Here is a 22,146-nt window from a genome sequence, read left to right as displayed (position 1 = left end):
CCTTTCCTGGAGTTATCAGATGAAGTGCTTTCTTAACTCCAGGTTACAGAGAGCAATGGGGGGGTGAGGGTGGAAGGAAGTGGCGGACCAAAACTGGTATGTGCAATGCTTATGTAGGGGATTTTCCTCCATCCATTTGAGGAGTCTTTGCTATCTGTCTGACTGCAGCACAAGAGGGAGAGTACAGTCACCTGATTGAAGTTTTGGGAATATTTGCCCCATTTTCATTTGAAGACACCGACAAACTATTCCAGAGATTGCACTGGAGGTGTGGGCAGCTTTGTATCATTCACAGGAAGTCAAGGGTTGTCCATGAATTTGAGTACTTACAGACAATATAAACAAGCTGTAATTCACTGAAACATATGTATGGAAATCTTTGGGAAATGCTGATATGTAAAATACAGTATTTCCAGCCCACTATTATTTGAAGTACTATTAATATTAGTATTGCTATTCTGTGAACCTGTGGAGCTTTGTTTTTAGAAAAAGTATGCCCACTTACCTTCCTTCTAGGAGTCCGCCACTATTCAATTATGTCATCCTGTTTCTGCATCAGCCATTAGAAGGCAAAACCTTCATGACATGACAGTCTGCGGGACCACAAGCAGGACCACAAGCATCCCAGGTCTGTAGGCACAGCAGCCAGTAATTGTGTGACTGTCAAGGAGAGTTCTGTGTAGGAGGGGCCACCACGCTCAGGATCCCCTGCCCAATCTGAACTCCTCTTCAGGTGACCTTCTGAAAAAGACAGCTTTCTCATACTCATCAGAGCAGGGTTATGCTGCAAGAAGAAGATGTTGCCCCTGCTTATGTAGTGTTTATGATCAGTAGTTCAGCAGGAACCCAAACTGCTGTACCATAGTGACTTTTCTTCCTGTGCCCCAGTCTGATCTCCCTGAACCTCAGGCTGCTGCTCTTCAATCCCGTTCATTCACGATTCACACAGGCACTGCAATTTTGGGGAGCTGGGACCTCTGTTTTTGATAAATAGAGAAATGTGCCTCTCTGGGTAGCCAGTCCTGAGCAGGGTTCGAGCAAAGAGGATTTCCCATTCTGTCCAGACTTGTTTCCAGAGCTGCTGAGCAAGTTTGGGAAGAGCCATGGAGCATCTCAAATTGGAGCCACCTCTATGCACTTTTGGTTTTACCTGCAAGCCTTAAGAGTTTGCTGTGGTCTTCTTGTCTCCAGGAGGAAGGGGCGGCCTGGGAGCAGCGACTTCACTTTCAATAATCATCCTCATGCTGCTTCTGACAATTAGTAAGAAATGTAATGCAAAACCTGAGTTGCACAAATCTGTTAATCAGGAGGCCTAAAAGATCTCCTTCTGAAAGTAGAAGCAATAGTATATGGTGCCAAGTCCCTTTCCAGGGCTTTGCTGGAATGCTCTTGAGGGTTGCAGGTTTAAGTGTTATGAGAAGGGAAGGATTGCATAAGAGTTTTTAAATGGAAATAATTCCTGACTTTGTGAAATATGCAGTAATTTCAACCAGAATAGCTTTACAAGAGGGTACAATTGAGAAGTATATGTGTGCGTGTGTACGTATGTATGTATATGTTCTAATTTTTTTATACATATATATGTGTCTATAACATATAATAACTTATATTGGAAAGTTCAGTTCTGATACACAATTGGTTTCCTCCAATCTTACATGTCATTGGTTTCCTCCAATCTTACATGTCATCTGAGTGAGCAAGTCACTTGACAATTTGTGCCTCAAAGTCAGGCAGCTAATTCAGACTATGTTACATCTAAACACTTCTCTCTTTTCACTTGCCTGCTCTAAATACGAGCCCATGTGATTTGCTAATTTACATAATATCTTCTGACAAGCTGACTCTGAAGTTTTCTTGGGTGATTTGCTTCTTTTTGCAAAACAAAATGGGAGACTAACATCCAAGGGAATGAGTGTATCTATTTCCCTTGGATTGAGCGACTTCAGCTCTTGAGCTCAGGTTCCTCTGGAGGTAGCAGGTTCAGAAATTATGCAGCTGCCATGGAGATGGAGGCAGAAAACCTCTAAAGGGATCTGGAATCACATCAAGTGGGTCAGCTCTCCAGCTTCCTGTTTCACCAACCAGAAGGTGCTCTGAGATGCTTCTCTTCTTCAGACAATGACAAAATGGCCCTCGTGTCCCCCATGTGTGACAGCTGGGAGGATGACATAAGCTGGGAGTTAAACTATATGCTTCCTCGCCCTGAAATAGCATGGAGCAGTGCTCTGTGTGTTGCAGAGCTGGGAAGTAAAACAGATTAATCTTTGCTAGTATTATAAAAAAAAATTTCCTATGGATTATCTTTTCATGGAGCCATAAGCCTTTGAAATTTTGGTCCCAATGTATCTTGCCTAAAAAGTCAATTAGCTCCTAAAATGACAACGCATCAGAAAGAACCCAGAAGCTGATACAGAAATACCTTGTTTTATTAAGCCTGGCCAATTTTCTGTCAACAAAAATTATGCTTCTGAAGTGATGTGGAACAAGAATCAAACATGAAAGCATACAAGTATCCACTTTTGAGCCCTTGAACAGCTATAAGAATCCACTTCTTGGTTTTTCTGCTACACAGAATGAATTTTCATTACCTGAAGTATCTATTATCTAATGAATAAAAAAACCTGCGTTATGCATTAAAGTGCAGCAGAAAACTTACATTACTTCATGGTGAATTTTTGTGGCAGAAATGGTACTTTTAGTGACTTCAGTGGCATGGATGATGTGACACCAACCATACTATTGAGTTTGGAATCAAACTTCAACTTGACTTCTAAAGCAATGAGTTTCACAAATAAGTATGTGCTGCAGGTCAAGGAACATGTATTTTTTTCATCAGAATATCATGCTACAAATCCTTCATGGTGGTTGAGGAATGCCATTCCCAAATTCTGAGTGGTTCATGTGCAGTCCAAAACCCATGGTAAATTGAACCTATAGAAATGAAAAATGGCACAAACAGTCCAAAACACCAAGTCCATGTTTAATGATGTCAGGCCACCCCTGGTCTGGAAGGAAAGAATTATGCATTAATCCAGCTGTAAGCACAAAATCCATTTGGTTCATGGTCTAGGAACCTCCAAATGCTGGGACCTCCCTGATGGTTTTGGTCTTCCCTTTAAAACACTCTAGAGGAGCTTTGTTGAAAACACATACCTTCAGCTCCCAAGGAAAGAGAGGTCATATTTTAATTCTTGAAAAGATCCATTTGTTGTTTGAGCATCTGAGGATGGAGCTCTGCATCTGCATTGTGTTCTGCTCCCTTGCTAGCATGTCATGCCTTTCTTGCTGGCGACAAACTGGACAGGAGCGTTTGCCAACACATCTGAATTGCCCACAAGATGCGTCATGCTCAATCCCAGCTACTCCACCTCAGTTTTGCACATAGGGAAGTGGAGTCCAGTACTCTCTAGTTGTGCCCTTTCATGAAAAGGCAGCCTTAATGGTGAGGTAGCTTTACAACCTACTAGCCTAAACACGGAGCTGGTTAATAGTATGAAGTACTTTGGCCTCTGCGTCAGCTATAAGAAATATAAGCAATTTAGCTGTTTGGGGAATGGTGGCAGTAGCTGAATTACACCTTGGACTACACAAAGAACAAGCACAAACAGGAAGAATGGCACAGCTCCAACAGAAAGGGGAGTGGCTCGGTTGTGGCTGAGTCAAGAGCTTTTAACCTCAGGTAGCAGATACGCAGAGGTGCGGGGACCGGTGCTGTTAGCACCGTGCTCTGAAGAGGTGTGAGGAACCATAAAGAAGAGCAAAACGCTGTTTACAGACACCCAACAGCCGAGGCTGAATCTGCTGTGATAACAAATCCATAAAGTTATACTGGAATTATAGTCATGGGGAGTGGGAGTTTGGCAGAGTTCCTGTGACTGTGGAAATAATTGATATTTTCAGTCAGATGTCCAGAACAAAAAAAAAAAAAAAAAAAAAAAAAAAAAAGAAAGAAGAAACTCAGTTTGAGATGTACAAAACTTCTTTCCCCCTGTTTTTCACCACAGAAAAATTTGTCTTGAGCAAAGAAAGGTTTTCTTCTCTTCCAAACATTTTGTTTTCCCTCATCTTTCATCAGAGAAACAGAAAAGGTCAGTATAGGGCTAGTTTCCTATCTGGGCTCAAGGGTTGCTCTCCATACTGAGAAGGAGGCAGGTGGTCAGAGGGCTGATCCCTTTCTCCTCCGAAGGCAGGTGGTTCAGGGTGTCCCCTGCAATAGGAATGGAGAATACTGAACCACCACAAAAGCAAGGGAAATGAACTGGGCTCTAGTCAAAGCTGTGTCATATTGCACTCTCTTCCCTCTGCCTGGCAGTACAAGGCAGCCGCCCAGAGTATGGATGACAGTGGCACAGTCAGAGAGTGGGGCCTGGAATTATACAAATTCCTCCATTTCCTCCTCCTCCCACCAAATCCTGGTAATTCAGATTATCATAAATGACTTCCTAGGGAATGCTGAAAACCCTCTCCAGCAAATATGATTTTGTAAATTATGGTCTGGTTTTATATAGCTTAATGAAATTTTTTAAAATCATTTTCAGGGAAAAGCAAACCCAAATAAGCTCTCAGCCTCTTCAAAATCCTCCTCAAATCCAAATCTGTGCAACCTTAATTAGTAGCAATATATAATAGTACTGATTTAGAGCCTGTTGTGATTTTTGTCCACATCACTGAGAAGAGCACAGTACAATAGGGACCTCATCCCAGCCTAAATGATGTCTAGTAACACCATCTCACTTCCCTACCCAGGCTCAATGAAACCTGGATTTTCTGCTATAGATAGGTAGCAAAATGTATTTTAAATTTTAGGGCCTTCCTTTCAATGAACCAAGTCATGATAAAGAAGAATTAGGTCCCATGAGTTTCTGTGATGATCTTTTTTCTTTTTCCCTAGCACTGGTAGTGATCGTGCAATATTTAGGTAGGGACTAATATTTATGTAGACACTAGACCTTTACAGTCCACACCTGAAGCCTTGCAGCTTGCTGCTCAGCAGCAGCAGCACTGGTGGGTATGGGATGCATATCACCTCTTTTCAGGACACGCTGGAGGCAGCAGTAGCTTCTTGGGCACTGGCACCAGCAGCCTGGTGGTGGGCACAGTGATATGCTGCAGAGTCCACCCCCAGGATGAGCTGGGTTACCACTTAGACCTCCCCAGAGGCCTGCTTCTGTCTTACACCACATGTAGTGTCACATACATCCTCTTTCAAACTCCCAGTACCCTCCTTCCGCTCCCACGGTCTGTTCCAAAGAGCAAAAGCATCCACAGAGGACCCCTGTTTCCACGGCATGATCCTTCTTTTATCAGTGTGATAATTAAGATGGCAAGTCCTGGTTTTCAGAAAAATCACCAACTTGAGAGTAGCCATTAAAAAAAAAAAATCTGGTTATTTCCTGTCTCCTACTCAGATCAGTCTGAAAAAGAAACACTATGCAAGCACAAAAAGTTATTATGTGACTCGCAGCCTCCAGCTATTCTGACTTCACTGGATGCCTTACAAGCATCTATTGTTCTTGGAAATAGTCTGAGATGGGCTTTCCAGAGACATTATTATATAGGCTTGCTACGAGGAAGGAAAAACACTCTGATACCGTGTCATGTCATTCCTTTAGCGGTATTTGGATGCCATATACTGTGGAAGTGTGACAGGGAAGAAAACAAACCTGTTATATGACTAGTGATGCTAAACCACGTATACTATGGACACAAGAGCCTGTATTTTACTCATGGTTGACTGACTCCACCTCCACACTCTTTGCCAGCTCTCAGTAGCTTTACATTGTGCTCTCCAAGGCAGTAAACCTTTCTAAATGAAAAGCTTCTTTGCTGATTGCAAAAAGATAAATCCTCCATCACCTGCCTCCCCTCAGCAGCTGCACATTCATGCATCCACAGGGTTGACTCCATCTCCATCTGAAGAGCTGCTCCCACAAAGGGTGAGTCCCTTGCTGTCACTGTGCTCTGGCAAACCTCAGCAGAGCTGGCAGAAGCTCTCCTGCAGACCTCATGAAGGCCTGAGTTCAGCCTCCTGTTTGCAATGGCATGAGTCGCTTATATGGTTGGCCTATGTGAGGGAATGTGCAGCAGGAGATGGAGATGGGATGCTCCCTGAAAGCACATGTGGAGTTCTTCATCCACGCGGTCATAAGCTCGCTCTAGGGGACGGTAACCAAATACTTAAAACTGGGCTGTGAATGCACAGCACAAGATATGGCACTATGATTTCGGCGACCTTGAAAGAATGGGGGTTGATCCCTCATAATTCTGTGTGGGTTGGTGATTTATAAACAAGCTTTCACACCTGCTAGAACTAAAGATGGAACGTTTTCCTTTTTGGAACTGGCTTTTGGGGGAAGGAAAACTCCTCGATGAAGGAGGACATCATCTTGGTTCAGCAGGGCCAGTAGCTAGATCCAGGCAATACAACATTATGTTGCAGTGACAAAAAGGGCTTCCTCTCCACTTCCCTGATGACACCCACAAACAACACACAACTGTATTTCCAGTGGTTGCAACAGGCCACTACTCAACAGCATTCTGTGGTGCTATTGAAAGCATTATGCAAGTAAAAGGCAGCAAACAGCAGCTGACAGGGCTACTTTCTCCTTCACACCAGAACTTCAGCTGTTTGTAAGAGATCCCACCTCTCCCAAACATGAATTCCATGGATGTGCAGTAGGATGCTAACTGCAGTGCTCCTGATTGTTCCCATCAGGTTGGTGTTTGCAGGCTAGATGAGGAAATGCTATGAGTTCCTCTTTCCTGGTTAGATTTAATCTAGAGAAGAGATGACACATATTGTATCATAGTGGATTATGATTTAATCAGCAGACCATGTTGAGATTTTATATTCTGGATAATAGCTAAATGCTTTTGAAGTCTTGTAATCTCATACAATGCAGAGATGGGAAGGTAAAAACACGATAGTGGCAAAATATAGCAAGAGACATGACAGTCTCTGTAACATAATAACAGCAACTCTCCCTCAGATTTTGTTTTCACATTTCTTTTAGGCCACAATTTGCAGAAGATGTATGACGTTTGTTCAGCTCTGATATGTAGTTTCAATTATGGCACTGTCCTCCAATGACTCTCCCAACAGGATTCACTTGAGGGAATCACAACAGGCTCTTAAAGGAGAACAGTCAGGCAGAGAGGGAAAGCAAACCAGACCAAAGAGGATAAGGAAGGGCAGAAGTGGGTCTTACCAAATCTCTATGTGAGAAACTCAAGCAAATATCTATTTATTTTGCACATATGAATCTTAGGACAAAACACCCTGTGAGGCTCTGGGAGTGGTTGGCAGCTGCTGGAGAGAGATGATGACTTTAAAACTGAAGTGTATGCAACAAAGCAAAGGCACTGCAACTGGGGCAGGAATTATGTCCTGACTAATCTCAGCTCAATCTCAAATGGGAAAATCAAAAGGACAATAACCCAGTGCCTCCCTTAGGGACTGATTGCAGAAAGGGGGATCTTTAAAATTTTAAATAAAATAAGATAAAATAAAATAAAATAAAATAAAATCATAAAATAAAAATCCAAGCCTTGAAAAGAAGAGGGAGACAAGCAGTTCTAGGGTAACTGAGTGAGAAGATTTAGTGACATGACTTCTTTCCCCTGACAAACTATTTCCCCCAGTTTTTCCAAAAGTCTATGAAGCCAAAGTATCCTATGTCTCCCATCACAGGGTGCTTGAAGTAGGATGAGCATCATTGAGCTGCAGCACTACAGAGTATGTGGGGGGGACCACAAGCCATGGTCATCCTGCCATTTGGAGAGGAACTGTTTCTGGTGACACTGCCCTAGGCCAGGGGGACCTCTGGGCATACAGAAAGGCAGGGGAGACAGAAATACTGCAAAACTACCACTGAGGCAGGAGGAGATAGCCAAAAAAAGGCAGAAACTGAACTGATGACACTTCAAATGTTGGGAAGTAGAGTTTTCTCCTCTCTTATTTCTGATCGAATCTGTTGCAAATTCACCATAATGTATGTCAGGAAGGAGGAGCCTAGTAGAGATAATAGCATGGATAATCAGCAAATATGGTCTCAACATGCAAAACCATTAAGCCTTAAAGAGTCTAATTACCATGTAGTCTATAATCTTTATGAACTGATCTAGAGGTGAAGAGGAATCTGAAGTGAGACAAGTGGGTCTGTGAGTACCTCAGGGAACAGGGTACACATGATTATTCCAAACCTGAAGCAGTGGTGAGAGCTGCTGTGAGTCACTCAGGCTAGTTCTCCACCCACAGCCATCTAGTAAGTGTGGATAGTGTTTCACAGGCTCTCAGAAAACCTCTTCTGGTAATTTCTTGTACATGAGACAAGAGTACAAGGGACAACTGAGATCTTGACCATCCTAATGTCTTGATCATTCTGCTCAGGGACTGCTCATTCTCATCATCCTAAACCACACTGGTCCAAAACAGCTGCCCAATCCCAAGGCACAGGAACTGCCTCAAAGACAGACCAACTGCTCTTGCATGAACTCCCTGAGTTTTGGGGTTCATGGTAGGGGAGCCCCTCACTGGTTCAAAACTCTTCATACAAAATGTCTTGAAAAGCCTTTATGGACACTGCAGATTGATCTGCATCTCTAGTAAAACATTATGAACTTTTACAACTTCTCTTCTAAGAGAAGCTCAGCTTTCTAAAAAGTCATATAATGGTCCCTCACAGCATCCCTGTGAGATCAGCAGTGATTATAATCTTTATTGGAATAGGAATAAGCAGAGAGAAAGCATAAGCTACTTCAGAATACATACCTACATGATAATTAGCTGTCACAAACATAATGAGCAAAAATCACAGAAGTTAAGCACCTACACCAGTGATTTTAGCCCTTAAGTGTCTGGACAAAATGGCTTACTTTTTTTTTTAATTTTTAAGTCTATGGCACAGTAGAGATGTCCTGTATCCAGAAGGCTTTTCCCAAAAGAAGTTACGCTAACAGCAACCTGCTAACACAAACAAGCACATTGGCACTCAAATGAGATTCTACTCTAGCTGGGTGATCATTGATCTAAGTCTTGTTTATCTCAGATGGCAATGACCACCACTTTATGTTCGACACGAAATTTCAGTGTTATTTTCACCCCATCTATGTTGCACTGAGAGTAAAGGGGTACAAATAAGCTTCATTGTCCAAAGGTCAGGATCTTTAATAGACTAAGACCCTTGCTGTTACTCCATCACAATGCAAAATCATGCTTAACATGAGATTCAGTGACAAGAAACCTGAAAGGAGAATGACCTAGATATCTTGTCAACAAAAGCCCCCTTCTGCTTTGAGGTCACTTTGAAGATGAAGAAGGGTGTGAATATTCACGAATATTTTTAATTAAAATTCTTCTGATTCTATAAGTCAGGTAGAGGAGTTTATAGCCTGCCATGCTGGAAGTGAAGGTTATCAGCCTGTGAGCAGTCAAGGTCCCTCAGAGGCATAGGAGTAAGAACTAGAGCTCGGCAAATCGTTTGCAGCTAATATTTTTTTCATGAATTTCACCTTTGTCTGACAATTGTCTATAAACAGATTGCAACATTCTCTAATTTATTCATTATTTAGGTTCAATAGTAACATCAGCAAATAATGTCTTCTCTGTAGAGCAGTCCATTATAAATTACAATATGCAATATGTGGTATATACATCTATTTTCCTTTTTATTCCCTGTTAAGGCAAGTTTGGTAATAAAACAGCATAGTATAAATTTTACAAGAATATAAACTATTCAGAATTCACTAATGGTCAGTACATGATAACTGTTTAAAATTCACTCAGCAAACCCCCATGCTCATAGAGTTTGAATATACAAATAAATGCAGAATTCAAACACAGGACTGCTGAACTCAACCGAATCAAAATTCACTTTCAGATCCAAATTATTACATACTTTTTTTCTATTTTCCTACTCACTTCACTCTGCTGAGTAGCAAAAAAGGACTACATGTAGCAACTTCAGGTCCAGAACAGTTCCATGAACCTTTGTCCCTTTTTTTCTCCAGCTACACAATTTAAAGATCTCCAAAATCCAATGCCCAATTCAGAAAAAAAAAAAATGCTGTCAGTCACTTAAAATCATCCTCTTTTGCTGAAACCAAGTGATTTCAGTATGAAATTAGACACTGGTTGACTTTCTCACCTCCACCCCTTGCCATGTTCCCTTAGAAAGCCAAGGTGGGGCTAGAAAATACAAGTAGGCACGAAACCAAGCACGGTTGAGTTTCACAGAGAAAGCATTGCTCAGCCAACACAGTGCAGGGCTAGGCATTATGTGCATGGAAAGCTTAATCCATTGCCAAATTCACAGAAATGACTTAACCGAATTTATGCCCATGCTCAGAGTCCACTTTATACTACGTACTTTGTACAGTTGCAGTCTGTGCCCCAAGCACTCCTGAACTGGTGGCCCACAATGCTGGGATTACCATACCACTCCTCAAAGGACGTGAGCCAGATTCCAGTCTCTCCAGGCATGTCATCAAACCATGGTCTGTCCACCTGAAAGTCAGTCTCTGGCTTACCTACACAAACCACTATCTACTGTGCGGGCGGATATGACCTCCTACATGGTATGTGCAAATACCTGCCTGGAGGCTGAAAGTGAACTTGGAAAATCTGTGGCTTTCCAAATGGACATAGCATATAGACTAAACTCTCAGGTAGTAGCAGACCCCATGTGTCCTGATAACTTCCTTTGTATTCCCTGTAACTGCACTTCTGTGTAGGGTGGACAAACATCCCCACCTGAACAATGTCGTCTACTGAATCTCAAGACAGTTAGATGGTGTGTAAAAGCTTATGGCACCAGGGCCACACTAAGGCATCCTGTAGCTACAAGGAAATATTTAGCAGGTCAGGGCCTTCACTGCACAGGTTGAATCTTCTTCTAAAACGCAAATTTATATGCCCTATTTTTCAAATGTTAAAGCGTTTATTGTCGATAAATATTGTGTATTCCCAGCTAGCTGTAATTTGTTCAAATCTTGCTCTGCCTTGAGATCTTGAGATGGAAGGTAGTAAAAAGAGAAAAATGTAAAAGCTTTTTTTTTCTCCCAAAAGAACTATACTTTTGAAATTAGGCACACAGATCATAATCCAGTGTCTGTACTACCTCTGCTGAAAGTCAGAGATTTTTGTTATACTGAATGGCTTTAATGCCCAGCTCTTTCTTAAAATCAAACCAAAATTATGGTCCAATGCCTGCATAATCATGACCATGGGATATGGATTTTTTTTTCCAGGGCTCTAGGATAATATACTTTCATAAACGGCTTCAACTCCTTTTGCTTCAGCATGAAGAATAATGACTGCTCACTGCAGGCCAGATCTCACACACCTTAAACAGTTGAGCTATTCCTGTTGGTTTCAGGCTGTCACTGTAAGTTCCTCCACCTCCTCATAGGGTTTGCATCAGCACATGTGCTCCAAGCGTGTTTGCTGGGTGAGGCTGAAGATCAGAAGTAGCAGTCACGGCAGAGCTGTCTGTACACACAGCTTTGGGGAGGAAGTGTTGGAGTGGAGATGTCAAAAAGTGATGAGCCTTACAAATATTTTTATCTCACACTCCACTACAAGCTTTGCTTCCTGCAACTGAATGCTGGCACAATGGAGACGCTTTCATATTAACTCCAAGCATCCTGCATGACAAAAGTCTTTGTTGCCATGTGCGCTATCAAAGCTCCCTCTGTGTTTAAAAAAAAAAAAAGGCTTTACAAAATTTTTAGTCTTGTTGAGTTGCTTGGGTTCATTCACTCATTCCCCTGCTCTTGTGGCCCTTTGAATTCTCTTTTCACCAAAACATTCAGGCTTAATATTCCCAAAATAGCTGTCAGCAGGAAATGTTAGGAGTTCTCAGTCTGAGAAATAACAGGGTCGTCTGTTGATCTGAATCAGCAAGGGTGGGATTTTCAGTCTGTGCGTTGCTGAAAAGGAGGAGGGAGAGACAGTGGGAAAACAAGCGCTTCTTCCAGCAACTCCCTGTGGAGTTTGCAGTGGGATTCATGAGGGTGGAGGTGGCTGCAAATCCTCACAAGTCACTCACTGCGGCTCACAGGCATAGTGTGAGACATGTAAACTGTGCAACAGTTATCAGCAGAAAGTCCTCTGCACCTCCTGAGCAAAAGTAAATAAAGAAATAAATAAATAAGCAAACGGAGAGGTAACTGAGATCAGCTTGTCCTTGGACTATACAGGGAATCTGCTCCAGTACACACACACACTGAGACTAGATGAAATACTCTTTTGGACTTCACCATGATTTGGAACAAGACTCAGGTATTCATTTGTCTCTTTTGCTTTGTAAAATAATCAATGGCACCTCATCTTTATTTGTCAGTACATCCACCTTCCCTATGTACTCCTGGAGTTAAATAGTACAGTCCAAGCATCTCCTTCCATGACTTGGTTTCATCTCTGCCTGTCTGGGCCATCCCATTGAAGTGACCACGCTTGCTCCTGATGGCTTCCAAGGTTGTACAACCTGGAATTTCTGCTGTGGTTGTACCGTACACAGAAATGAAATGAAAAGTCTTCTAAACTTTGGTGTGTAATTACATCTTGCCAGAAACATCGATTTCTGACTCACAGTAACCCATTTGGAAAGGCTGGGTCAGGGCACATCACAACTTTGTCAAAAAATGAAAAGAAACCTAAATTATCACATTGCAGATGTTCTGGACAACCAGCCTTCCTTGACTGTACTCTGGAAGCTCAGTGGAAGGAGGACATAGTTCAAAAGACAGACTGGGAGATAGATGTTTCTGGTCAGCACGGGAGAAGAAATGATGAATCTGTTCTTTGCTCTTTCACAGGAACAACTGTGGGGAAAAAATGAGAAGAAAAAATTTGCAGATCACTCATCAATAACCCAAGGTGTGAGGCTGCTGGAAGGGGAATGGCTCTGGGACTGGCACACAGACCTTCCACTCTCTCCCTCCAGCAAACAGTGTGCCTGTTATAATAAATCTTCTGCAAAAGTGAGTAGTTTTGCTTCATGGGAGTCTGAATAAATGTGTTCTTCACCTTTAACCCACATGGGTCACCATTCCCAACTCATGGCAGAGGTCCAGTTAAAAAGTGGTGAACAGGGCAGGAGTGAGCTGCCATCTGCTCTGCAGTCCAGGGACTGAGGTGCCACATCTGGTCTCAGAGCCACACTCAGACATGCTGCTGCTGGCCTTAACAACTCTCCTTCCTTTGAGGCTGTGTTGTTATGCCAGTCAGCATTTACAAGGTGACACTCCAACACAGCATACCTGGAAAAACCTAACCTTATGGATTTGTGCTGCCCTTCGCTGGTTTCCAAGGGACTGTGACAGTGCCTCCAGAGCAACATTCAGTTGCTCATACATGAACAGCTCAAAAGGCTTAGTCAAGTCTGATAGTCCTAATGTTGGAGTTGACATCAAAGAATGTTTCAGCTGTTTAAATGAGGCCCTGGTTTCATCTGTCCATGCCTTCCACAATTCCTTCCTCAGGCACTTTTAGTGCTCCATACAGGGGTTTTACTAGTAACCCACAGTCAGGTATCCACAGGTGACACCATCCTACCATTCCCAGGAAAGCCTGCGTTTCTTTCACGGCGTGGGGCTCTGGAAGATGACAGATAGCTTCTTTCTGGTCTGTGCTGAATTGTCAATGTCCATGGAAGACCTCAAGCCCCAAACAGACCACCGTTTCCCTTGCAATCTGCACATTTTCTTTTGAGACTCTATACCCACTTAGTCCCAAAAAGTTGAACAGACTTACAGTGAGCTGGATGCACTTATCTCAACTTTTGGCAGCAATTAGCATATTGTCCACATACTGCAGAACAACTTCTTCTGACTTCTGCCTTCTCCAGTTCTCCAGTTCTTTCTCCAGTTGATTTCCAAGTAGTTGGGCTATTCTTGAAACCCTGGAGTAGAACGGCCCAGGTGAATTCAGTTCTTCTCCCTGTTTCAGGATTCTCCCATACAAAAGCAAAATCTCTTTACTATTTTTATGCATGGGAATGCAGAAGAAAGCATCCTTAAGATCAAGCACAGTAAACCTTTCTAAATCATCTGTCAATGTGGTTAAAAGGGTACAGGTGTTGGATACTACTGGGTGTACATCCTCTGTTATTTTGTTAATTGCCTTTAAAGCTTGCACCAATGGATAGCTCTTACCATCGGCCTTCTTTTCCAGTAGGGAGTAGAGACATTCTACTAATAACACAAATTCAAGAAACTTTTCAATTATAGGTACTAATCATTTACAGTTTTCTAGCTTCAAAGGGTATTGTTTTGGTCTTACTGGTGTTGCTCCTGGTTTGAGTGTGATGCTTACAGGTTCTGCTTGTTTGGACCTCCGAGGACAATCTCTAGCTCACACTATAGGGATGACAGCACTCTCAATCTCTGCAGGGATCTTGACACAGTTCTCCTGTATGAAAAAGGTAGCTGTCTTGACATATTTAGTTTCAGGAATTATGACTTTTATTCCCCCCCCCCTAGGAAAATTTAATTTCGGCTTCTAATTTCTCCAATATGTCCCTCCTCAGTAAAGGTTTAGGAGAGTTTGGCAAATAGAGGAATTGGTGAGTTACCCCTGTAGCATCAATCACCTTTACATTGTAGTGTAGACTCAGTTTCCCTTCTAAAGTGTTTCATGGAATATGTTGCTCCTGTTTCCACCAAGAACTCAACTTCTTCTCCCTCCAGCTTAGCTACAACCAGAGGTTCTTCTGGGGCAGAATCCTCTGGTCCCCTTCAGTCCTCATCCTGGTCCACAGCCAGTTGAGGTACTGGGCCCTTCCTTTTCTTTATGTCTGGACACTCCTATCTCCAATGTCCTTTCTTCTTGCCGAAAGTACACCAGTCCTCGTCCATAGGGGGAGAGGTACCCTTTTTAGGTACCTTTTTCCAGTTGACCCTCTTACCATGCTGGCATTTGCCTTTGTGACCCCCATGGTAGTTGTTACATTTACGATGATCATGGCAGTCACTGCATTTGCAACACTTGTGGCAGTCATCTGTGCCACCATGTCCGGTACTTTTGCCTTGCCTTTCTAATCCCTGTTCTGATACACAGTCCAAGCTATGTCCAATAGTTTACGTAGATCTTCCCTCTCATTTGACTTCTGCAGCTTTTTCCTTATATCGTCTGCGAGCGGACCTATGAACAAATAGACCATGTGTGCTCTCCCTGGAACTGTGTCGAGGTCCAAATCTGCATATTTTTGTGCGACCTCTTTTAACCTGTTCAAGAAGTTTGTTGGGGATTCATTTCTGTCTTGCTTCACCTCATACATTTTTGACCAATTTATTGCTGCAGGAATAGCATGTCTTAACCCGTACACCACCCAGTCGGATACGTCACCAGGTCGGCGATGACTGTAAACACACTCAGTGCTTTTTGCCGGGGTGTTTATGCACCTCTTGCTCTGTTTTCTCCAGGGCTTAGCATGATGTCCATCTGCTCCTTCATTCCTCACAAAGCTGGAAATTTCTATTATCAGGCACCCAACAACTCAGGCACAGTCTGTTCCTTCCTCTGCTGAGCTGACTGCTGTTTCACAATCTCCCATCTTATTAATTCAGCTGTAGCAGGCAACTGAGTGCTTCTTGCTATGGCTGAGGCACTAAGCCTGGGACAGGGAATGCATCATGTTAACCATTGCCATATCTGACCTGTGTCTGGTTTCAATAAGGTGATGGGGTGCAAGAGAAGGGGACTGCTGTGCTCAGAAATGTGGAAAGCATTTGCAACGAGGAGTGAAAACGTGCCAAGACAATAACTGCAATTCCAGCAGCTTGTAGTGGGTCACACATATGGTTGTATCCCCCTTGACAGGGCAAAGCAGCATCCTGTATCTCATTCATGGATGGGAGCACGTTCAGAGCACAATACTGGACTTCCAGGCGCTTTCCTCTACCCTGCTTTCCCAGATGACTAAGTAGCAAGGCCTCCTGCTAACTGCATGTACATCTTAATGCTCACGCAGAATGGTAATTAGGTGCATATATATTGCAGAAAATTATCTTTGTTAATTAGAGAAGGATGTTAGAAATCAGGGATGCTATTTTCCACTGAAACTTTCCCATTTATATACAACAGAAGTTTAGTTATGCTGGGCATATCGGATTCAAGAAGGAAATGTAACCTGCTACATATTCATAAGGGGCCAATCTTCTTGCAAGGAATAGTGAGTCTCCCTCAGAGGCCTTGCTACAAGGGCTTTACACCGTGGAGGACCACGGCCAAGTGCAGTGGTAATGCTCAGGGAGAGCTCACCTGTGACAGAAAACACGACTGCCCACAACTTGGGCAGAACAGACCCCCCCCCCACCACTGGGAAAGCCCTACTGACACTAGTGACATCCAGGCTCTGTGAGGACCCACGTGAAACATCACCACTTGTATGGTAATAGATCGCAAGTGTGGGCCAGATGTCCCAAACATGCATGCTTATCCTTTAGCAAGCCATGTTTCTGTGCCCTGTCCGAGAGCAGGAGCAACTGAATGAGGATGAATGATCTTTTATCCATCTTGAAGGAGATTCCTACTAATTCTTCATCCTGAATGATCCAGGTATGCAGAAAGAAACAGAATTAAGTGGTCCCAGATGCTTCATTCAGCACAGAGTGCACTAAGGAACTCAGAGACCACAGAACAGAGGAAGCTGAAGTGTACAAATTTGGGTTGAGCCCAAGAAAGAAATATTACTTATGCAAAATGTTTCTCCAGGTGTTGGAAGGAAAGAGCTTTTAAAGACAGCTGCCAATGTCTCAGTATCTCCTCCACTGCCACCATGTGAGTTTTTCCAGAAGAATGCCAGGTAAAGTCACCCCTAGTGGACAACCCCTGGAGAGGACAGAGAGGCACTCTGCTCTCTACTACCCAGGAGGAGCATGAAGAAAGCAAGGACTGTTCTTGGAGCATCTATCCCCTCTACTCCTTCCATGGGTTTGTCCCCCTCTCAGAGCTCACTGGAGCCACCTCAACTTGGTCACCTTCATCCACTTCTGCCTCTCCAACAACTCATACTCTGCTTTGGAAAAGGTGCCATTAAACAGCAGTGCTGAGCTGGGTGAATTACCAGAGCTCTGTCCTGGGACAAAAGAGCTTGAAGCATCACAGTCCTCTTGCTGGGCTTGGCTCATAGCGTGGCATTACAGATTTCCCAGCAGTTACTTCTGGAGATCAGAAAAGCTGAGGAGCTGAGAAGACCAAGGAATTGCTGTTCCTTACTGGGCAACTCTTTCCACACCATACCGAGAAGAAAGCTGTATTTATAGCTTGTGGGACACAGCTTCAAGGTCAGCTGGAGTCTGGCTTGTACTCAGCCTGCCCACAGATGCTTTCCCTGGTCAAAAAGCCCTGAAAAACCCAGGGAATCCAGCCAGGGCTGTGCTGCAGAGGTACGATCCGGGCGCTGGAAACCTGCACAGATGGCGTCTTTGGAGAGCAGGCTGTATCTGAATGCAAGCTGAGCAACTAAAGGAAACATCCCTGCATGGGGTCTCATGGACTCATTGTACTGCCAGTCACTATTCTCTGTGACTTTCCTTCTGCTCCCAGGTTGATATATCCAATATTAATGAGGCATTTATACTCCATCATGGACCCCTCTAAGAACATAAATTTACCCCTAATGGAATGTGCTGTTAAATTAATTAATCTAATTTTAATTATTGTTTTGTTGTTGTTTTGGGGAGGATGATGTCTAACAGGGCTTTTTTTCTCCCCTCTGAAGCAATACAACAAACAGCTGCAGACTGGATATTTTGTGCTACCCGCAGTCTGGCTAATCAGCACGGCTGGCTGTAAGTAAGCAGGAGTGTGTGCTTGCACGATATCATGTGTTTCTCAGAATACTCTGGGAATATCAGTGACACGGGAAGTGACAGGAGTATCAATGACACTGGGACAAAGAAAAATTAACTATGAGCTGGTGAAAACCACAAAAAGAACTACATTTTCCACTCTAATGGTCCTTCCTGAGTCAAATGTACAAACCACAGAGTTTGTTGAACTGTAGCATTTGTTTTCACAGATGCTAAAATACAACTATAGCAACACAGCCAAATGCATCGTGTCTTGCATGTGTGGTGGCTGCCATTTGACTGCTGTGGGTGGGGACCTTACCCCCCTACACAGAGATGAAGTACATCAATTTATTCCATGTGACAGAGAAAGGAGTTCTTACTTCTCTAAATACTAAAGGAGTGTGAGTCTTACGGAGAAATAACAGGAGTAAAGACTTGTCTAGGAAGAACTGAGCTGAAAAGGAAGCTCAGGCTCATGAGTGTCTGTTTCACATAAGCAAATAATAAAGGAAAATCCCAATTTGCGCGCACGCACTATAGTAGGAGCGGGAAGCAGTATGGACCTAGAGGCATATCTGGCGACAACTATGCAGAGATTTAAAACACACAAGCACACAGGCTCATGTGTTCACAGACTACAGCTGGAGATCTTCCTGGCAGAAGAGACTGTCAGGGATGTGCAGAATTATTTCCTTACAGTTTTGCATTACAACCTTACAGGTCTTTAACGCTGGGATTTCAACAATGTTATCTAGTGAGGAAAAGAAAGTGCAAAGTTCAAACAGGCTCAAATATCACAGTGATTAATACTCTGCTTGCCAAGACACTCGCTCTTGCAGCATGCTCCTCCAGAAGGCAGCAGCAACCAGTTTTGCACATCTAAGTTGGAAGGGTTTGGAGGTGGGGACAAAGGATCATTTGTTCATCTTTTCAGTATGAAGCCTGTTATTACTTACCTGCTCAGGATGTTATCATTGCTGTCTTAGGAAACATGCTTGGACTGCAGAAGAGTGATGCATTGCATTATTTCTGCCCAGCACCTGGGTATTCAATAGTCCTTAGTGCTAATATTTACTGTGCATAATTGTATCACAGCAGTGGACACTAGACATGTCAGCAGCTATGCAGGGATATTTGGAGATACAGCTCTTAGGGGCAGAGAGGAATTTTGAGACTGAAGGACATACATTTTAGAATTAATGGGTCAGTACACAAATCATTTCACCATAAACCATCATTAGATTTAAGAGATGAAGATGAGTTCATCCACCTCTTACAGATTTTCAGTGCTCTCTAAAGATTTATTTGATGTAGAAATGGTGTTAAATGTTTCTTTGTAGTCCTCATGACTTCTTGTTTTGTCCCATTGTTTTTTGGTTTTTTTCTTTTATAGAAGTGTACATTTTGAACCATGAATCATTGCAAGAGGTGGAGCTTGTGGGAAGTCTCCACTGGAGGAGCAACAGAAACCAGTATGAGCCCTGCTGGGGAACGCACGTGGTCTCAACATGGAGAGCAAACCACATGAGACAATGCCATTATTCTCTCCTGTTTCCATCAACTCAGGCTGTGAGGTCTGCTCCTCCCACCGAGGACTTTGGCCGAAATCCCAGACATGGGTAGTTGCTGTGGGGGGTCTCTCTCAGCGCATTCTCATGCTGCTTTTGCCAGGACCCACCTGAGTTCTCATCAGAGCTGACTACATTGCGCCACGAAATCCTCAGACCAATGAGTAGCAAAACGTTTTCTTCCCCCTGAATTCCAACAAAAATTCCATGTCTGCAGCCCTGCATAGCACACCTTCACTTCTCTCCAGCAGACTTGAACAGGAAGATAGCTGGCCTGGTACAGAGCAGGGTCCCAGGTGCTGGGTAGTGGCAAGGAGGGGAAAGTGTCATGCCAGTAAGCAGCTTTCACTGAGTGATGTGAGGCAGGAAAAGCTTCCAGAAGAAAAATGCCACTCCCAGGTAAAAATAAAGTCAGCCCAGGAAGCCTAAATCCAACAGCTTGTCTGCTGCTATGTGAAACAGCACTTTCTGAGAGAGAAGATATCGATCAGCTTCTGCAAGAAGGCAACAGAATGCCTTTTGCATTTGAACACATTTCATATTTACTAGTGGTGAAGTACAAATTGTGAGGGCTTGGCTGTTTTGACAACAGGGTGAGATCTTTTCATGCAAATGGTAGAGTTGAAATCTCAAAATGACACTACCTGAAGGGAAGAGTTTCCTACTCAAGTGAGGGAGGCTTTCAGTTCGAAAATCAAGTTCTGCTCCACAGGCACCTACAAGGGCTGGGTGGTGGTGCTTGACTCTCTCACTATATCTGGTGCAGGGTTTCCTTCTATCCCCCTGACTCAACTGCAGACAAAACTAATATTTGCCTTCCTGAGTGTCTTGGAGGCTACATGGTGTCCTGCTTACAAAAAGAACTTTGCTCTGAAGGAATAAAACCTGCTTTCAGTGCACAACCATTATTGATGTAGAGACAGCATCACCCTCTCTGAAACTTCTCAGGGACAGTGACAATCTCACTCTTCATAAACGCCACTCAAGGGGGAACTTAAAAGGCAAAAACCTCTGAGAGAGGTTTATTTTGCAAACAAGATAAAAACAGCTGGTTACACACTACATTGCAATGAACATATGACCAAAACCACTCTGAGGACCTGCCTGTCACTTAACAGCCACTCTAAGTTATGTCCTCAAAGCTTATGGAGCCATTAGCAGCTCCCACATGCATTCTGGCTCTCCACTCATTTGGGAGCTATGGGAAATACACACAATGCAACGCTCTGTGTACACCTGTAGCCTTCATGGACTGTCTGTAATGACACTCACAACAGTTGAAGGGTCATTAGACTTCCACATATGGAGGACGAAGTGCCAAAAGGAGCAAGGAGACCACATCATATCTGCAGAAAGAACAGACCTTTCGTTCATATTTAACAGCTTATGTGCTATATTTTCATCCTTTTTTATCCCAGTAAGGCCTTTAAAGAAAATCACTGTTGTAGAAATTAGCACCACAAAATTCACCAGACAGGATGCATCTGTTTCAGTGTGCTCCCTCTGACATCACAGGGTGCTGCTAACAGGAGAGGCTCCTTTAAGAGAACGATTTGCAGCAAGATTACTGCTAAGCCTTTTTCAGAAACACAGACATTTCCTAGGGCAAAAGAGGTTCCTGGTACAAAAGGTGGAGGGAGCCTTTTGTCATAATAATCTCAATCATTTTCACAACACACCAGATTCCCTGGCAGCATGGTGAGTACAAGCACATGAGACTTAACGCCTGCTGGAGTTGTAGCAATGGGGAGAGAAAAGCTTAACACTCATGGCACTGTTCCCCACATTCAAAGGCTCTCAGAGGAAACTGCCAGGAAAGCAAATATGGTTTTAAGCGGGGATGTCTCCAGAGACATAGGAATCTTTCTGCTGGATGTTCTGAATACAGTTGCGACTCTCAGAAATCCTGATAAGAAAGTTCCTGCTGAGATGTTCTGTTGAAGTTAAAATGTCTATACAGAGCCACGGGAAATCAGCAAATAAAATGTGCATTAGAGACTCACCATGCACATTTGCAAGTCTTTGGAGAATTATATTACGTGCAGAAGAGGAAGAAGAATTTATGGAGATTTACAGAACTGGTAAACATATTTATTTTGATTATGAATATCATAACCATGTATGTTGTACATGAGTACTAATCCATGCATTAAGCTCTGAGGATTTTGCTGTGTTTTTCCTGCCTGTTTATAAAAAGTAAGATGCTACATTGATTTGTGACCCCATCCCCTTTACCTAGCCATGACATTTGCTCCTGCATTCAGCTGTGACTCAGATATTTCCAAAGCATGAGGACTTTCAGTTCCCAGGACATAGCTTTAATCCACCGCTAATTTTAATGAACCAGAAATGAAAAAAGAAACAGAAAAGAGAGTGATTGAAAACTGGAGTAGCTTCTTTAGAGGTTCTCTGATCGCTGTGGACTGGGAAACCCAGCTAAAGCATAGCAGTACGCTGCTGCCGTGGTGCCTGCAACTCATTTTAGCACAGAAGCATCTTGTGTTTCGAATGCCCACTTTGGATATGCTTTTAGCATACCAGGCAGACAGTGAAACTCTCAGAGCTCTTGTATGTATACTGGTTTTATCTACTGTCATCAAAAACATAAAAAAGGGGAAGAGAAGAGATTTAGTTTTTAAGTATGTGTAAAACCAGGTTTATTCTCTGTTCATACAGGGAGAAAACTGACACAGCTTCCAGGGCTGTGGGCTGGGTAGACAAAACCCAGTGGATAGAATCATGAAAGCCTCAAGGCTGGAAAAGACCTCCAGGACTGACAAGT

Source organism: Manacus vitellinus, unplaced genomic scaffold (genome assembly GCF_001715985.3).
Source record: "Manacus vitellinus isolate BGI_N305 unplaced genomic scaffold, ASM171598v3 scaffold_3_pilon, whole genome shotgun sequence".
Taxonomy (NCBI): Eukaryota; Metazoa; Chordata; class Aves; order Passeriformes; family Pipridae; genus Manacus; species Manacus vitellinus.
Note: the sequence above shows the minus strand (reverse complement) of the source record.